Source organism: Callospermophilus lateralis, chromosome 4 (genome assembly GCF_048772815.1).
Source record: "Callospermophilus lateralis isolate mCalLat2 chromosome 4, mCalLat2.hap1, whole genome shotgun sequence".
In the NCBI taxonomy this organism is placed as follows: domain Eukaryota; kingdom Metazoa; phylum Chordata; class Mammalia; order Rodentia; family Sciuridae; genus Callospermophilus; species Callospermophilus lateralis.
The window spans coordinates 39,663,820-39,681,209 of NC_135308.1; the positions used below are offsets into that span (position 1 = coordinate 39,663,820).

The window sequence follows — 17,390 nt, forward strand, 5'->3', positions numbered from 1 at the left end:
GTAACCAGAGAATACCAGAAGGCGGGGTCTGGAAAGCGGTTAAGGGGCGGAGATGAAGTGGGCGCCCAGAAAGCCCGCTTTCCAAAGCTAAAACAAGATCCCCATAGTTCAACCGACCCAAACCTCAAACCGTCCGGGGGGTGAAAAAAAAATCCTAACAAGGTAAGCTGCGGGATGTTGGGCCGCGGGATGAAAAGTGAGCTCTACTGTCCCCCCACCAATGGGGCCAAATACCTAATCCCTAAACGCCAGTTTCTGCAAAGTAAGCAACGTTTCCCAAATCCCACTCAGCATTTCATTTCCCCAAATTCTTGACCCTAACTAGATCTGCAAAAGGGATGGAGAACAGGGGCAACAGGAGGAGTGGGAGGGAGAGCGCTATTAAATCCACATTCCCTTCGCAAGTAATAAACCACCTCTGGTCCAAAGTCAGGAATGCCGACCCTCGCTCGGTTACTTTCAGAATACTAGAGAGCAGAAATCCAGCGGCTCACAGGCCAACCCAACCCTGTAAGGGTCACGACGCTCCTCGTCTGCCCTTCTCCGCCCAGGAGTCTGGACGTCCATAGCCCCACAGAATGGAATTTGGGGGGTGGGGTAGGAGGAAGCACGATGAAGGGGCCTCCAGCCACCAAGGCCTTCCTTTGAGAGCTCCACTCCGGCACCCAAACGACAGCCCTCGCTCTTCTGTCTCCACCCGTAAGGGGTCATTCCTGGAGCACCCCAGAAGCAGGGTGACATCCTCCCCAAGTCTACGAAAAGAGAGACGGGGAGCCTGCAGTCGCCAACGCGTCCCCAGAAGCTCACCTCGGAGATCGCGTCGGTCGGTCCCGGGGGAGGGGCGGACTGTCTGCCTAGGGGACGAAAGAGAGGCAGCAAAAAGTCTCTGGAGACACCGAGGAGGCGTGGGTCCCAGGTCAGGCCCAACAGGGTCAAGCGTCCCAGAGCCGTTGCTCTCCCGCCCCTGTGGCGCGCTGTCCTCGGTTGCCAGGGACCGGGAACGCGGAGGCTTTACCTGTAAACGAAGCAGCCGCTCCTGCCAAGGGCGCAGCGGCGGTCAGCCCCCACGACCCGCCACTGGCAGCGTTCCTCCCTTAGAGACCGCAGCAGGGAGGTCCACAAGTTCCCTGACTGCCTAGAGCCCAATGGCCGCCTTTCTACTTTAGGTACTCGGCGCCAACCGCCGCAGCCACCGCCATCTTAGGACCTCATTGTGGTGGGAGAAGCGGGGCGGGGGGACTGCAGAGGGGGCAACGCGAGGCGAGACATGCGCCGTCACCTCGGAAACGGCCGCGCGGGGGCGAGAACTCGCCGGGGCGGGAGCCGCAATGCGATCTCAGTAAGCGCAAGACTCGAGTCACGTGACCCGCCAGCGTCTACTCTGTCCTCTGGCCTTTTAGTCACGAACAGATTACACAAACGAACAACCAGAGACTACATAGCCCAGAATGCAAACTCGGTCCGGGGTTGTAAATTCCCTTCCGCTTTAGGGACAGAGACTACAAATCCCAGCAGTCTGTGCGCTTCCTGGACGGAGGCCTGTACGGAAGTGGATTGGCCCCTCCGGCCCCTGGAGATAGAGCGTGGGGCGGGGCTGGTTTTCTGTGGGGGTGTCAGCTCCAGGTTGTGCCTTAAGGAGGAAGAAAGACTGTGGTCGCACTTTCAGTCTTTCTTACCCAGAACCTGGTCTCGAGGGGAAGGAAACAAAACAGCTCTGACGATCTTATCTAACCCCTAATTTTAACTTGAGGAAATAAATCCTCGAAAATTATTTTGACACACCGTATATATACCTAGTCGGTGGGAGAATCATAAATATTGTTAATAATGAATACTATTTTAGAATCACGTCCTACTTTTTCCTTAGAAGAAAAAGATATCTTTAATCACAGTTTAATCACTGGAAACTTTCTCGTAACCTGTAGCCTTTGAATTCCTTTTATTTATACCCTTCTGTTAACAGCTCTATTAAGATTAACAAATTGACGGATTATCTCTTTAAAAACAAATTCGATAAAAGAGGAGAACTTCTTAAGTTAAAAACAAGTGTCAATTTTAGTTGAGTGCAAAGGCATTCTAGCTTTAGAAAGTTTATATTATGTGATAACTTTTTTTTTTTAATGCAAAATAAGGGTAAGAATGAGCTTCCGGTTTCCAACAATAATTTGTTCTCAGTGACCTACAGAAATTGTTTACAAAACCAATTAGTAGAACTACATCTCAGAACACAATTCAAGAAAAGCTCTTCCAAGCCACTGCGATTTGCTACTGCATCCGAGTTCAGTCATCAGGGCCAGAATGATCATTGATGCTATTCATTTATCTTACTTTAAAAACATTTTGTTGTTGTTTCTAATATTGCTAAGTACAGAGATTTAAAAAAAAAAAAAAAAACTGGCATTGACTAATATTTTATTGAAGGATGGGGAAATGATGGAGTTTAATGTAGGTAATTTGTGTTGTAAGAAAAGTGCTGTGAGAGCGCAGGACAGAAAGCAACCAATTGTCTAGGTGTTTATTGGAGTCCAGAATGCTGTATCCTACTTTTATCGCTCTGAGATCTTGGGCAAGTTACTTAGCCTTTTTTAAGCCTCAATTGCTCCATCTATGAAATGAGGGAAAGGGAATAATATTGCCTATTTCGAAGGATTTAAACACTTTTATTCTTAGTGTTTATTTTATACCAGGCTGTGATTTTCTTAATTCATTACTATGATTTTCTTAATTCTCACAAAATCCCTGAAGAGGTTGGTTTTGCATAGGACCCATTTTACAAATAAGAAGTAAAATAAAGTTCTGACAGAACCATGTAGTATAAACTAGATTTAAACTGAGGTATAACTGACTCCTTGGAGGAACTTATTGTTGTTGAGACAGAAAAGGCAGCCAGCTAGGTGTGGTGGCACAGGTCTCCAATCCCAGTGGCTTGGGAGGCTAAAGCAGGAGGATTGCAAATTTGAGGCCAGCCTCAGCAACTTAGTGAGGGCCTAGTAACTTAGACCCTCTCTAAATAAAAATATAAAAAGGGCTGGGAATGTGGCTCTGTGGGTTAAATGCCCCTGGGTTGAATCCCCAGTACCAAAAAAGGGAGGGCAGATAAGAAAAAAGTATTAACACATGGCAAAGCCCCAAAACATTACTATCATCATCATTTTGTTATATATGTTACCAAAGCAAATAAAAAGAAATGGAGACAGACCTCAAGAGATCAGCAATGCTTTATTAAGCAGCAGAGGGGCATATTTTCAAGAGGAAAATGGGGACTGACTACAACAAGAGTCTGAATTTTATAGGGTTTAGCAGGGCCACCTTAGGGAAGGAGTTTGTCAGATACTTTTGGCAGGCAGGGGAACTTTGGCAGATAAGGAAAATCAGAGTCAGAGTCCTCACCCCCTCCAACACCCCACCCCTGTTAAGTTTCCACCTATATATATAATTTTTAAATGTATGTAGAAACTATTGCCACTAAGATTTTTAAATTTATGGAATGTCAACACTATACTGTTAGTGGTGGGAAGAATTTGAAAATTTCTTAAATTAAAAACAAATCCTTGAACTGGGGTTGTGGCTCAGTGGTAGAGCACTTGCCTAGCACATGTGAGGCCCTGGGTTCTATCCTCAGCACCACATAAAAAATAAATAGAATATTTATTATGAATTGTGTCCAACTACAACTAAAAAATAAATATTAAAAATACAAACAAACAAAAAAACAGATCCTTAGGCAGGCACAGTGTTAAACATCTGCAATCCCAGCTACTCAGGAAATTGAGGCAGGAGGAACTCAAGTTGAAGACCAGCTGGTGCGATATAGCAAGGCTTGCCTCAAATAAAAATTTTTAAAAGGGCTGGGGATGTAGCTCAGCTATAGACTGCTTGCCTACCATGTGCAAGGCCCTAGGTTCTATTCTCAATATCACAAAAACAAAGGGAAAGGGTTCTTAAACTCAAATATGAGCATTACTGAAATTTATAGGGGAAAAAGTAAAGAAAAATCAGAGAAACTATAAAATTACCACTAACTTCCAAAAGTTTAATGTTTAATCTAAAAAGCAAACCCTATGGCAATGAATCAATTTTGTATCAGTTGTGCATGACTGTGTCAAATAAATGTTATAGGCAGAAAGTGCTTTAGTAATTCAGAATAAAATAGGTATATATTGTCTCAGAAATTATGATAGCTCCAAAATTTCTATATAGGATGAAATTAGGGACAGAAATATGTGAAAATATCTCTCAGAAATAGAAGAGTTGCCTCTAATAGATATATATATGTTGAAACCACATTTCAATTGTCCTCATTTAGACAGTTTAACATGTGTTAAGATGCAGGGTATAAATGACAGATTGAGGTTCAAGGAAACATGACACTCCACAAACTCCGATAACACATCAAAAATGAGCACTAGACAACACAGGAACCAGACTAAGTGAAGAAAAGCATTCGTGTGGAATGAAGGATGGGGATGTAGGAGAAGGCAAGATTGATGAAGAGGTTAGAGCCAGACTATAGAAAGCCTGAACTACTGCTCTGGAGAGTTTGGGTTTTGTTTTGCAGTCAGTGTGAAACCACTAAAGATTTTGGAAAGAAGGAAATGATGTAATGAAATGGTTAAGACTTCAATCTAGTAGCAACATTTAGCCCAGACCAGAAAGAAAAGAAAAGGTAGAGACAAAGGGAGCAGGTATGAAGTAAGAAAGGCTTGGCATTAGGTAATAACAGGATAGATTAAACAAGGAATTTGGATTTTTTAAACATAAACAATATTGTTGTCATGCATAAAATACCATTTGTTTCTGTTGATATTTAGTAGGACACTGATCAGGTGGTTCTTATAACATTTTGTATTACGTTGTTTATTTTTATGTTGTTATATTTTGTAATGCTCTTTATTCGCAGACTGTGATCATGGCTTTAGCAGAAACCATGCCTTTGTACTTCTTCATATCCCCAGGCCTTATACAGTTCTTTTATTTTGATTTTCATTAATTTGGGCTTTGAAACAAAACAGTTTTATGTAATTCCTATTTTCAACCTGCAGGTGGTGATAGAACTTAAAGGAAAAATTTTCAGTGACTATACTAACTTAAATTATATCATTGTTTTTTTATGTGATTTTTGATACCCCCCAAAATATACGACAAATTTGTAAATTATAAGGTAAAATAATAATAACACTCAAGAACCCACCAGCTCACCTAACACATAGAATTTAATATGTTAAGGGACTTCTCATTCTTTTCTCCAAACTCATTTCTCTGTAGACATAAAAAAGTACTAACCTGAATTCAATGTTATCATTCCTTCATTTTCCTCATATAACTATGGATGTTAACCAAAATATTGCTTAATTTTTTGTTTTTGAACTTTATGTAAATGGTATTTTTATATGACTACTTTTTGTCCAAAATATCTTTCTGAGATTCATCCATGTTGATGGATGGGAACATATTTATATATTTTGAGATATATCTAAAAGAATGTAACAGGATTTTAACTTAATTGAATGGGTAACTTAATGAAAAAAGAGTTGATCATGCCAAAGAAGGGACTAGTTGAAGACCTTTAGCCTAGTTTGTATATCTTTTGGTTAAATTTAAGCATTATTACTTCTCTTCTTTTATCTGGCCTTGACAATATTGGCATTTGGGGAAGGATGATTCTTCTTTTGGGGGATTGTCCTGTGCATTGCAGGATATTTAGCAGTGTCCCTGGCCTTTACCCACTAGGTACCTCTGGCAACCCCCACTCCCAGTTAAGAAAGCCAAGAAGTGTCTCCTGGCATTGGTTGTCAAGTGTTCCTTGGAGTTGCAGGGAAGAGAGAAAAATCATTCCCACTTGAGAAACACTGATCTGATCTTTGCATTAAGAAAACTACATTAATTATGATTTCTTATATAAATCTTTTGCTCAAAAACTTGAAGTTAACATACATAATAAAATCAATTGTATAATCATATCAGCTAATTATATCAAATTCACACTTATAAGTAATGTTTCAAGGCTCTTATTGCTTTCCCCCATTTTCCTATATCTGGTTACAGTGACATCTCTCATTACTGCCTAGTTCAGATCTTCATTACTAAATATAAAAATACCTAATTGCTGTTTTCAATATACAGCATTTAGTGTCTACACCAATCTGAACTGTTCCTTTCTTCATAAACAATTTATGTTCTTTTCTTTCAAAAAGCACTCACTCAACAAATGCAATTCTTGTAATTCTGGTAGCTTCATCCATATTTGTATTTCACCAGTCTTGATGGCTTTAATTCTACAGAGCTATAATTATGACACACTTCTTATATTTATTTTGCATGTATTCTTGGTGATTTATATGTCTTTACCTTCTAATCCCTATTCATTGTAAACTGGTCAGGGTTGGGATAGTATAATCCTCTGTAGGACATAGCAAGTTGGAGGGATTATGAGTAGCAGTAAATAAAAAGTCTACAATAAAAATACATTTTTCTTAACCTTCTTTCATCCCTACAGAATAAAACTATTAAATATAACCAGATATAGGTTGTTAAGTAGAGAAATCAGGTAATTTGATGAAAGAGTTTCAAAAATATTAAATTATGGGCTTTTATTTTCTAATTCATAAGAAAAATATGAGAAAGGAATAAAAATCAAACCACAACTTTTACTTTAAAACCCATTATGGAGGATCTGGAGTTGTGGCTCAGCAGTAGCGTGCTAACCTACCACACATGAGGCACTGGGTTCAATTCTGAGCACCACATAAAAATGAAATAAAAATTGTGTGTCCACCTACAACTAAAAAATAAATTTTAAAAAACCCATTATGGAAAACAAAATTGTATGAAGTAATGACTCACAGTTGCCATGGTTATAAGAGAGTAATCTAGAGTGACTTTATAAAACATTAAATTTCACCAGGAAAAGTGTTTTTTCCCCTCAAAAAAAAAAAAAAAAAAAAAAAAAAAAAGATCTGCTGGTTTGATACACGCCTACAAATAAGTTGGGCTAATGAGGGTCCAACACAATTGGTGTTACACTCATGCACATTAAATTCACTCACTATTTAGGGAAGCTACAACTGTATATGCTGTGGGGTTTCCCCCCGCCCCGCCTCTCTTTTACCATAAAAAGGCTGCCCATGCTGCATTTCTCCTTCCATGATAAAGATTCTAAAATCAGAGAAGAATTGGCAAAGCATGCATGAATTCCAGTTACCCAGGTGAGAAAGATTAGCATGTGCTCTCTTTAACAGCAGATAACTAAATAATTTTTCAGGCTCAAAAACTGGAGATAATGGATGATAGGGTGGACTATGATGGATCTACCCCTGATCCAGAGAAGGAAACAAGGAAAACCCTGACAATAGGTAAAACAGAGTGGTATAAGGCAAGGGTTAACAAATGTTTTCTGTAAAAGTTCTGATGTTAAATATTGTCCACATTGTGGGCTATAATCAATTCTGTGGTTGTAGAATGAAAGCAGCCACTGGCAAATGTAAAGGATGTGGATGTCTATATCCCCCAACCACTCTATTTACAAACACTGAAATCTAGATTTTATATTATTTTTCATATATCACCAAATATTAATCTTCTTTTTATTATTTTCAACCATTTAAAAATATAAAAGCAGGCAGTGGTTACAATTTAGCCACAGGAGATAAGATTGCTGACCTGTGACATAGAGCACTAAACACTTTTAGTACATAGATAATTAATGTTAGATCAAAGTAGAAATTAGCAATGGGGGGCTGGGGATGTGGCTCAAGCGGTAGCGCGCTCGCCTGGCATGCGTGCAGCCCGGGTTCGATCCTCAGTACCACATACAAACAAAGATGTTATGCCCACCGAAAACTATAAATAAATAAATATTAAAAAATTCTCTCTCTCTCTCTCTCTCTCTCTCTTTAAAAAAAAAGAAATTAGCAATGGAAGAAAATATAGTTTAATTACTTTGCGAGTGTTTATTTGATGTGGAACATAAATGTAACTGGAGAATATTTATAGGTATTAGTTTGTACCATATATTTTCTTATATATTTTGTTATCTCCTCTCCAGACTAGATCTAAGAATAGGTTTCCTCTGCAAAGAATTGTCACATCCAGATGTACCAAAAGCAAAATATAAAATTTCAAACGTTGAAAAAAAATAAGGTGAAAATCAGAGCAGATCCCCCTCCTCGTGATTTTTTTTTTTTTAGAGAGAGACAGAGAGAGAAAGAGAGAGAGAGAGAGAGAGAGAGTTTTTTAATATTTATTTTTCAGTTTTCGGTTTTTCAGTTATCTCCACTATATATATAGAAAGAAACCTAACCTGACTGGCTGATGTCTTCTAGGATCCTTGGAGTTTATGTTTTTCTATCATTTCTGGTTTCATACTGAATTTCTGTGATTTCTCTCATCTAGTCTCTTTTTGGCTATATTTTTTTCTCCATTGTATATCATTCCCAAAGCAAAACAAAGCCTCTTTCTCATTATTTTCTGAAAATACTATGGACACAAGGCATCTTGATAGGATGCATATTCACTGAAGATTTAAAATTAACAGTGGAAGTAAGGGAAGAGAGAGAGGAATTAACCTTTAGTAAACATCTAAAAACTGACTATTCAGCATCCCTGTGCTTTAAAGATCTTTGACTATAGCCTAGAACTTCTCACTGGCTCGTCTCTCTTGCTCAGTTCCTTGTTATCTTTAGGGATTCTTTCTTCAGGCCCTGTTCCCCTTCATGTCTCATTCACACCTCCCGTTTTCACCTCTTTCTCTTGTATTACCTGTAGAAACTCCATTCTTCATTAACAGAAAATTTTGCTTTCTTGAGCTTGCTCTTAGCCCTTTCCAGCCAGACCTACTTGTCAGGAGCTGTCCATGGGTTGCATGTGGGTCACCATGCATGAATGCCTAGTGGATAGAGACATTTGGTTCCTGGGAATGACCGACCAGTGGACATTTTCTCTGGTCAATTGCCCAGGGACAATGTGAGTTTCTGTCCTGCTCTGCCGTGGCCCACATAGCACCAGAGATTGGTGTGACCTGCCAACATATCAATCAACCTGCTGATTGCAAGACATCAGGAAGCAAGACTCTGCTCTTGAAACCTTATCTCTGCCTTTGATGTACCCCCTTAAACAAACCACCTAAGCCATTCTTTCTTTGTCTAATTCCAGAGCCAATGTGGACTAGACCTTTGGGCGGAGGGGGGGTTCACCTTTGTAAATATATTTCTGAATATTTGTGTTTTTTAATTCACTAATTATTTGAGATTTTAAGTTTAGGGTGGCTTGGATTTTCCTGGACAGGAAGAAGAACTCCCAATGAGATGCTGGCTATCGACCCCAGTACTTACTATTAAAATGAGCACTGTTTATCCACTGCTACACTTTGTGTGACTCCCAGATGGAGTTTTAAGAAATGATGTCTTTCACCCACATCCTTCGTGGGCAGTGAAAATGGGGTTCCTCTTGGTGGAATAGGCTGGCTGCAAAATAAAGGCTAAAAAAAAAATAGAGTGGCAAAAAAACCACAGAACACAGGAAATATTTTTAGAAAGCGGGGGTGGGATGGGCTAGACAATCTTAGGGATCGAGCTTCCACACTGAAAAAAGAAAAATGGAGCCCTCACTTACTTTATTCATATCAGGGAATATCAGAGGTTTTCCATGGAATATTCTTTCCAAATAAGGTAGGAGGTGGGCTGTCCAGTTCCCAACTGGTTATGCCCACCTTCAGAGCTACAAGAGGGGTCTTCCTAGTAAAGCAGAGGTTGAGGTCATGTGCCTTGGGCAATCTAATGTGCACAAGGCAGCTGCAGATAGTTCCCAAGGAAAAACCTAAATCTGCCTGGCTTTGATACCAAGTGAAGACCCTCAAGTAATTCACAGTGGCTTCCCCACAGACGTCCTCTTTGAATGTTCAAACTAATTGCATAAAGTCCTCAACTATCCTGATTAGCAGATACTGTGAGAAGAAACATCTCCATTTCCCTGACATTACCTCACCTGGTATTCAAGAATAGAGTAGGGGACAGCTAACTCAGTTATTGGGGCCAGTCTTTAGTCTAAATCATAGCAGAGAGGAATTAAAGACTGTGGCCAGTACTTTAGATTGTGTCGTTTTTTGTTTGTTTGATATATTTCCTCCCTTCCATTCCACCTTCTTGTTATTATCTGAAACATTCTCACATGGTCTGGGACCATCATTACCCTCTGCATCAGTGATTCTTTTTTTTTTAATTAATTTTTATTGTAGGTTGTTCAAAACATTACATAGTTCTTGATATATCATATTTCACACTTTGATTCAAGTGGGATATGAACTCCCATTTTTACCCCGTATACAGATTGCAGAATCACATCAGTTGCATAACCATTGATTTACATATTGCCATTCTGGTGTCTGTTGTATTCTGCTGCCTTTCCTATCCTCTACTATCCTCCCTCCCCCCTCCCCTCCCCTCTTCTCTCTCTACCCCCTCTACTGTAATTCATTTCTCCCCCTTATATTTTTCCCTCCTTCCCCTCACTTCCTCTTGTATGTAATTTTGTATACCCCTGAGGGTCTCCTTCCATTTACATGCAATTTCCCTTCTCCCTTTCCCTCCCACCTCTCATCCCTGTTTAATGTTAATCTTCTTCTCATGCTCTTCGTCCCTACTCTGTTCTTAGTTACTCTCCTTATATCAAAGAAGACATTTGGCATTTGTTTTTAAGGGATTGGCTAGCTTCACTTAGCATAATCTGCTCTAATGCCATCCATTTCCCTCCAAATTCTATGATTTTGTCATTTTTTAATGCAGAGTAATACTCCATTGTGTATAAATGCCACATTTTTTTTTATCCATTCGTCTATTGAAGGGCATCTAGGTTGGTTCCACAGTCTTGCTATTGTGAATTGTGCTGCTATGAACATGGATGTAGCAGTGTCCCTATAGTGTGCTCTTTTTAGGTCTTTAGGGAATAGACCGAGTAGGGGAATAGCTGGATCAAATGGTGGTTCCATTCCGAGCTTTCCAAGAAATCTCCATACTGCTCTCCAAATTGGCCGCACCAATTTGCAGTCCCACCAGCAATGTACAAGAGTACCCTTTTCCCCACATCCTCCCCAGCACTTGTTGTTGTTTGACTTCCTAATGGCTGCCAATCTTACTGGAGTGAGATGGTATCTTAGGGTGGTTTTGATTTGCATTTCTCTGACTGCTAGAGATGGTGAGCATTTTTTCATATACTTGTTGATTGATTGTATGTCCTCCTCTGAGAAATGTCTGTTCAGGTCCTTGGCCCATTTGTTGATTGGGTTATTTGTTATCTTATTGTCCAATTTTTTTTAGTTCTTTGTATATTCTGGATATTAGGGCTCTGTCTGAAGTGTGAGGAGTAAAGATTTGTTCCCAGGACGTAGGCTCCCTATTTACCTCTCTTATTGTTTCTTTTGCTGAGAAAAACTTTTTAGTTTGAGTAAGTCCCATTTGTTGATTCTAGTTATTAACACTTGTGCTATGGGTGTCCTATTGAGGAATTTGGAGCCTGACCCCACAGTATGTAGATCATAGCCAACTTTTTCTTCTATTAGACGCCATGTCTCTGATTTGATATCAAGTTCCTTGATCCACTTTGAGTTAACTTTTGTGCATGGCGAGAGAAAGGGATTCAGTTTCATTTTGTTGCATATGGATTTCCAGTTTTCCCAACACCATTTGTTGAAGATGCTATCCTTCCTCCATTGCATGCTTTTAGCCCCTTTATCAAATATAAGATAGTTGTAATTTTGTGGATTGGTTTCTGTGTCCTCTATTCTGTACCATTGGTCCACCCGCCTGTTTTGGTACCAGTACCATGCTGGTTTTGTTACTATTGCAGCAGTGATTCTTATTCTGGTCTATAAAAGCTTCTCATGGAGGATGTGTGTGTGTGTTTTGGGTAGGGGAGTTGAACAGGATTGGGTTGACATGGAGAGAGGGATTCTTCATAATGTTACACTCCAAGTTCATGTTACCCTCAGTCACCATTGCCTTGGGCTTCCACTCTGCCTCTTTCTTCCACTCTCTGTTTCTGACACAGCCCAAGGAGGGCCCTCTCCAGAGCTGGTGCCATGCTTTTTGGACTATTACTCAATCTTGGGTTTTTTTAACAGAATGGAAAACAAATGCAGATGAGTTTTATGAAAACTTATAGAAGAATAAGTTTTGATGAAGAAGGCTTAATGTGAGAAATTAATAAGAAACTGCATGACTAGACTTGAGGTCTCCTTGGGAGCAGTTATTGTAAAGTGTAGGGGGCAAAAGTCATTGCCTTTGGTTAAGGAGTTCATGTGAAGAGGCACTGTGGAGTCAGTGAGTGTAGATTGTCCTTTTTACAAAGATTAATTGAAAAAGAAAGAGAAATAGGAAGGTAGTTAGAGGCAGGATTAAGGGAGGTTTTTATTTTCCACAATTTAGAAGAGTTGAACTTGCCTAATAGAAGAGGGCAAGACCATAGAAAAAGAGGGCGACATAATGAAAGTAATATTGACAAAGTAAACAAACTAGGAGTGGTAGCATCTACCTGTAATCCCAGCAACTCTGGAGGCTGAGGCAGAAGAAGAGTTCAAAGTTCAAGGCCAGCCTCAGTAATTTGGAGAGCTCCTGTCTCAAAACAAAAAGTAAGAAAGGACAAAGGATATAGCTCAGTGTTAAAGCCCCCCTGGGTTTAATCCCCAGTATCAAAAACGGTGGGGGGGGGAATGAGAATCAAAGGAATAATTCTAGAGAGAACTGGGTTGGGATTTGGAGGACAGGTACTTTGTTTAGGTTAAAACAGGAGGAATCAATACCCATAGAAGCAACACTTCAGTGATAAGGGCTGGCATTGGTGAATAAGTATAATCAGGTCTTTTACTACATGGGGAAATTGTGATGGGGGCTCTCTCTAGGTTCTAATAGGGTGAGAGGGTGAGGCCCCATTGTCTGCAGTTACACCCAACTCAGTCGACACCCTTTATAAGTTTTCTTCTTCATTCCATCTACTTTTTCTACTCTCTGATGTATGCTTCATGGAACTTCTCTCAAATAAACTACTTGCATGCATATCTTCATCTCATGTGCTTTGGGAGAACCCCAGTTTAAATGAGGTTGAGTTCAGACATTATCCAAGACTTTCTGATGCTAGGCCTTGGATTTTTACATCTAAGTATACTACATCCTTTTGCCAAACTAGGTATATGCCATGTTCTGGAAACAAGTTGTGCCTTTTATGTCTAAGTCTTTGTCCATACCTGTTGGTGCTATATTAGATTGAGTAGTCTAAAAAAGGATCTTTTCAAGAGAGATGTTTGAAAACAGCAGAAGAGCTGTCAAGTTATGTCACTGTTCTTCACTTCCACTGTTTCTGAATCCTACTCCTCAAATAGCTAGTAGAGAGATCTGTTATGTCTACTTCTACTCCTTTGTCAATCTCTAAAATTATAGCTGCATTTTGTCTACATGTAAGTCCATTTCAAAATCTACATATATCTGTGTCATTGACTGAAAAAAAAATAGATACAGGCCAGAATAGGAGATAAATCTGGGAGATGAGGAGTAGCAGGAAAATAGTAACATTAACATATCAGTTGAAATTCTTGGTTGGTTACTGACAGGTTAATTTAGGCAAAAGTGAACTTATTGTGTCTGATTTGTTGTCTTTGCAAGACTGACTTTACTTCTGATGTATAACATTTATCCTAAATGTGGTCCTATAGTTGTCCAAACAACCTGAGGTATCCTCCTCCTTGAAGGTTCTTCAAAGAAAGAAAGAAATGATGATTTCTTTCTCGTCACCACTAAGGGCTGCTGAAACTCCACTTTGCTTTTAATTTGCTGTGTTATAGCAAATTAAAATTTGCCTCAGTGTCTTGTGCAGCTTAATTACTAAATACCTAAATGAGCTTTTTTCTTTGCTTGACAACCTGGTCCCTCAAACCCTGACTCCTTAGTAACTCACTGATGGTTTGTACTTCATTCCTTTTTATTCATTTGTTTAGTTATTTACTTATTCATTTATCGGTTATGCTGGGGCTCAAACAAGGGCCTCATGTGTACTGAGCACCTGTTCTGTCACTCAGCTTCCCCCAACCCAGTCTTCAACTTTTTCTTGGTGCCATTTTTTGTTTGTTTGTTTGTTTTAATTAGTCACACATGACAGTACAATGACCTTGACATATCATACATTTGAATCAGATGGGATGTACTTTCTCATTTTTCTAAGTATACAGGTTGCAGAATCACATTGGTCATGCAGTCACATATATACACACAGTAATAATACTGTCTGTTTCATTCTACTATTCTTCCTATCTTCCCATCCCCTCCCCTCCCCTCCCATCACTTCTCTCTACCTAATCTAAGGTAACACTATTTTTTTTTCTGCTACAAGATCTTTCATTACAGATTAAACCAGAAGTTTCTCTCAACTTTCTTTATTGGAATGTAAAATTCCTGTGCCACAATGTGAACGAATTTGAAAATGTTAGTAAAATGATTTTCAGAGGATTATATTATCTGCATCAGGAATCAGAGTTTTCTCATCTCACAGATAATTCTAGTTTTTTTTATTTTCTGTATGTATATATGGCTGTCTTGCTCACTATATATGAAATTAAACAGTCCCAATCTTGTTTCGATAGAGAAGAAAATGAAACTTTATTACATTTATTCTGTGTATCAGGCTTTGTAGTGAGCAGATCACAGTCATTATCAATTTGGATCAGGTTACTAAATTTGAGTCCTTAAATGCTATTACTGATAGGAAATGTTATTATGTAATGAAAAATAAATATTTCTTAGCTCCTATTGTATAGTCTGTATGTGCTGCTTCCTATGGATATGCAAATAACAACAATATGACCTCAATCTCCCTTTAGTGAGGAGAGGCATTCCCGTGCATGCTGTAGAGATTTGTAATAGAGGAAAAGCAAATACATGGGAGAATACTCTACTCAGTCATTGATTCTGTTACTTCAATATCCCTTCAACAAAAAATAAATGGGCTAAGGAGCTGAGCAGACACTTCTCAGAAGATATACATTCGATCAATAAATATATGAAAAAATGTTCAACATCTCTAGTAATTAGAGAATTGCAAATCAAAACTACTCTAAGATTTCATCTCACTCCAGTCAGAATGGCAATTATCAAGAATACAAGCAATAAGGGACTGGGGTTTTAGCTCAGTTGGTAGAGTGGTAAGTGCCTGCCTAGCATGCAGCAAGGTCCTGGTTCAATCCCCAGCACCACCAGAAAAAAAAAAAAAAAAAGAATATAAGCAATAAGCACTAATAAGTGTTGGCAAGGATGTGGAGGGAAAGGCACACTCATACATTGCTGGTGGCACTGCAAATTGGTGAAACCACTATGGAAAGTAGTATGAATATTCCTTGGAAAACTTGGAATGGAACCACCATTTGATCCAGCTATCCCACTCTTTGGTCTATACCCAAAAGACATAAAATCAGCATACTATAGTAATGCAGCCACATCAATGTTTTTTGCAGCTCAATTTACAATAGCTAAACTGTGGAACCAACCCAGATGCCCTTCAACAGATGCATGGATAAAGAAACTGTGGTATATATACACAATGGAATATTACTCAGCATTAAAAGAGCATAAAATTGTGGTATTTGCAGGTAAATTGATGGGAGTTGGGGAATAACATGCTAAGCAAAGTAAGCCAATCCCAAAAAACAAAGGCTAAATGTTCTTTCTGATAAGTGGATGAGGATCCATAATGGGGGAGGGGTAGAATGGAGGAACTTTGATTGGCAGGGGGGAGGGGAGGGTCATGGGGGCAGGAAAGATGGTGGAATGAAATGAACATCATTACCCTAGGTAGATGTATGTTGTGACTGACTCTACATCGTGTACAATCAGAGAAATGAAAAGTTGTGCTCCATTTGTGTACAATGAATTGAAATGCATTCTGCTGTCATGTATAACTAATTAGCATCTGGAGCCATTCTGGAAGGAGCTATGTACACACTTTTAAGTCCTGAGTAAAGAGGTACTGAACTGTTATTGCACCTGTTGCAATGTAATTGAACCTTACCTCCACTTGGATAAGAAAGGTGCAGCTCCAGGAAAGGGCCTCACCCGATGGGGTTGAGTTACACCCTCTTGTTTGTTGTAACCCTACCCTTTGTCCTTTTTTAGATAGAATGTTCCATGGATTAGCTCCTCCCATTAATAAAACGTGAGTTCGGGGCATACTCCTCCTCTTTCTTGCTTGCCTTGCTCAGCTTATGGGAGCTGTGGCTGAGGAGCGGTCACTGAACCCAAAGAAAAAGGTACTTTCTATTTCTGTGTCTTTATTTAGTCAGCCCAAATTTATTCAGAGTGACCCTGATTGATTTAGTTGCATGTCCTTGCAAATTAGAATAAATTAAAAAAAAATCCTCTCAAAAATTCTACCATTTTTGTCTTTTTTCTTTGCAGATGGCAGAACAAAACAACAGCAGCAACAACAACAATAACAACAAAAACCCACATCATATAAATAAATAACTCTGAGATTGGACCTCAATATTTCCGAATCTTTGATGACCGGTGGCAAGCATAAAATGTCTATTCTAAAAGTTCTAGAATTTTCCCTTAATGACTCTAAAGAGAGAGCATGAAAAAATGTTTCAGTCTTAGAGGAATCAATCACTTTTGATGACTATTTTGGCCATGCACATATGATCAAATACCTTTGCCTTGGATCCTGAGAGATTTCTAGTTATTGGTAAAATCATCCTAGTGCAAATATAAAAATTTTAAATGAGAATTTGAAAAGCTCAATATGCTAGGTTCTTATCTCTAATACACATGTAGAAAAATAAGTTGTTTGAAATGAACTATATGTAGGACCATCAACAAATTAATCAAAATGTGTATATAATTGTGAACAATAAACTTCTTTGTTCTCAACATAACATATAACTATTTCAAAGTGAAAGCAAGAAACTGTTTCATCGAAAATGATATTTAGGGTTTCTCTCTCTCTTTCTCTCTCTCTCTCTTCTCCTTCCTCCCTCTCTTCCTCCCTATCTGTAGTGCTGGAGATGGAATTCAGGGCCTTGTGCATGTTAAGTAAGCACTCTTCCATTGTGCCACATTTCCAGCCCTCTATTTAGAAAATTTATCTTGAAAAACAAGGTCAAATTTTAAATTTAAATGTGCAGATACATTTTTGACAAAGTACATATATGCATGTGTATTTATCTTCATAAACACACACACACACATTTTTTAAAAAGTTTTTGATGGGCTGGGGATGTGGCTCAAGCGGTAGCGCGCTCGCATGGCATGCATTCGGCCAGGGTTCAATCCTCAGCACCACATACAAACAAAGATGTTGTGTCCGCCAATAACTAAAAAATAAATATTAAAAAATTCTCTCTCTCTCTCTTTTAAAAA

General features: G+C 39.1%; 1 protein-coding gene and 1 long non-coding RNA gene across 6 annotated transcripts in view; one reads left to right on the forward strand and one right to left on the reverse strand.

Moving 5' to 3' along the window:
• Window positions 1-1,332, reverse strand: part of Pcm1 (pericentriolar material 1) — a 92,379-nt gene extending 91,047 nt beyond the window's left edge. For 4 of the 5 annotated variants that reach the window (XM_076853745.1, XM_076853744.1, XM_076853743.1 and 1 more), the window contains exon 1: window positions 808-1,332. The gene's annotated coding sequence lies outside the window, so the exon portion shown is untranslated. The remainder of the gene's footprint in view (window positions 1-807) is intronic. The other variant, XM_076853742.1, reaches the window with a different exon arrangement.
• Window positions 83-16,654, forward strand: LOC143397571 (uncharacterized). The gene is made up of 4 exons (XR_013091177.1): window positions 83-162; window positions 15,488-15,622; window positions 16,146-16,279; window positions 16,428-16,654. It is a non-coding gene; the product is annotated as an uncharacterized LOC143397571 (long non-coding RNA).
• The last annotated feature ends 736 nt before the right edge of the window (window positions 16,655-17,390 follow it).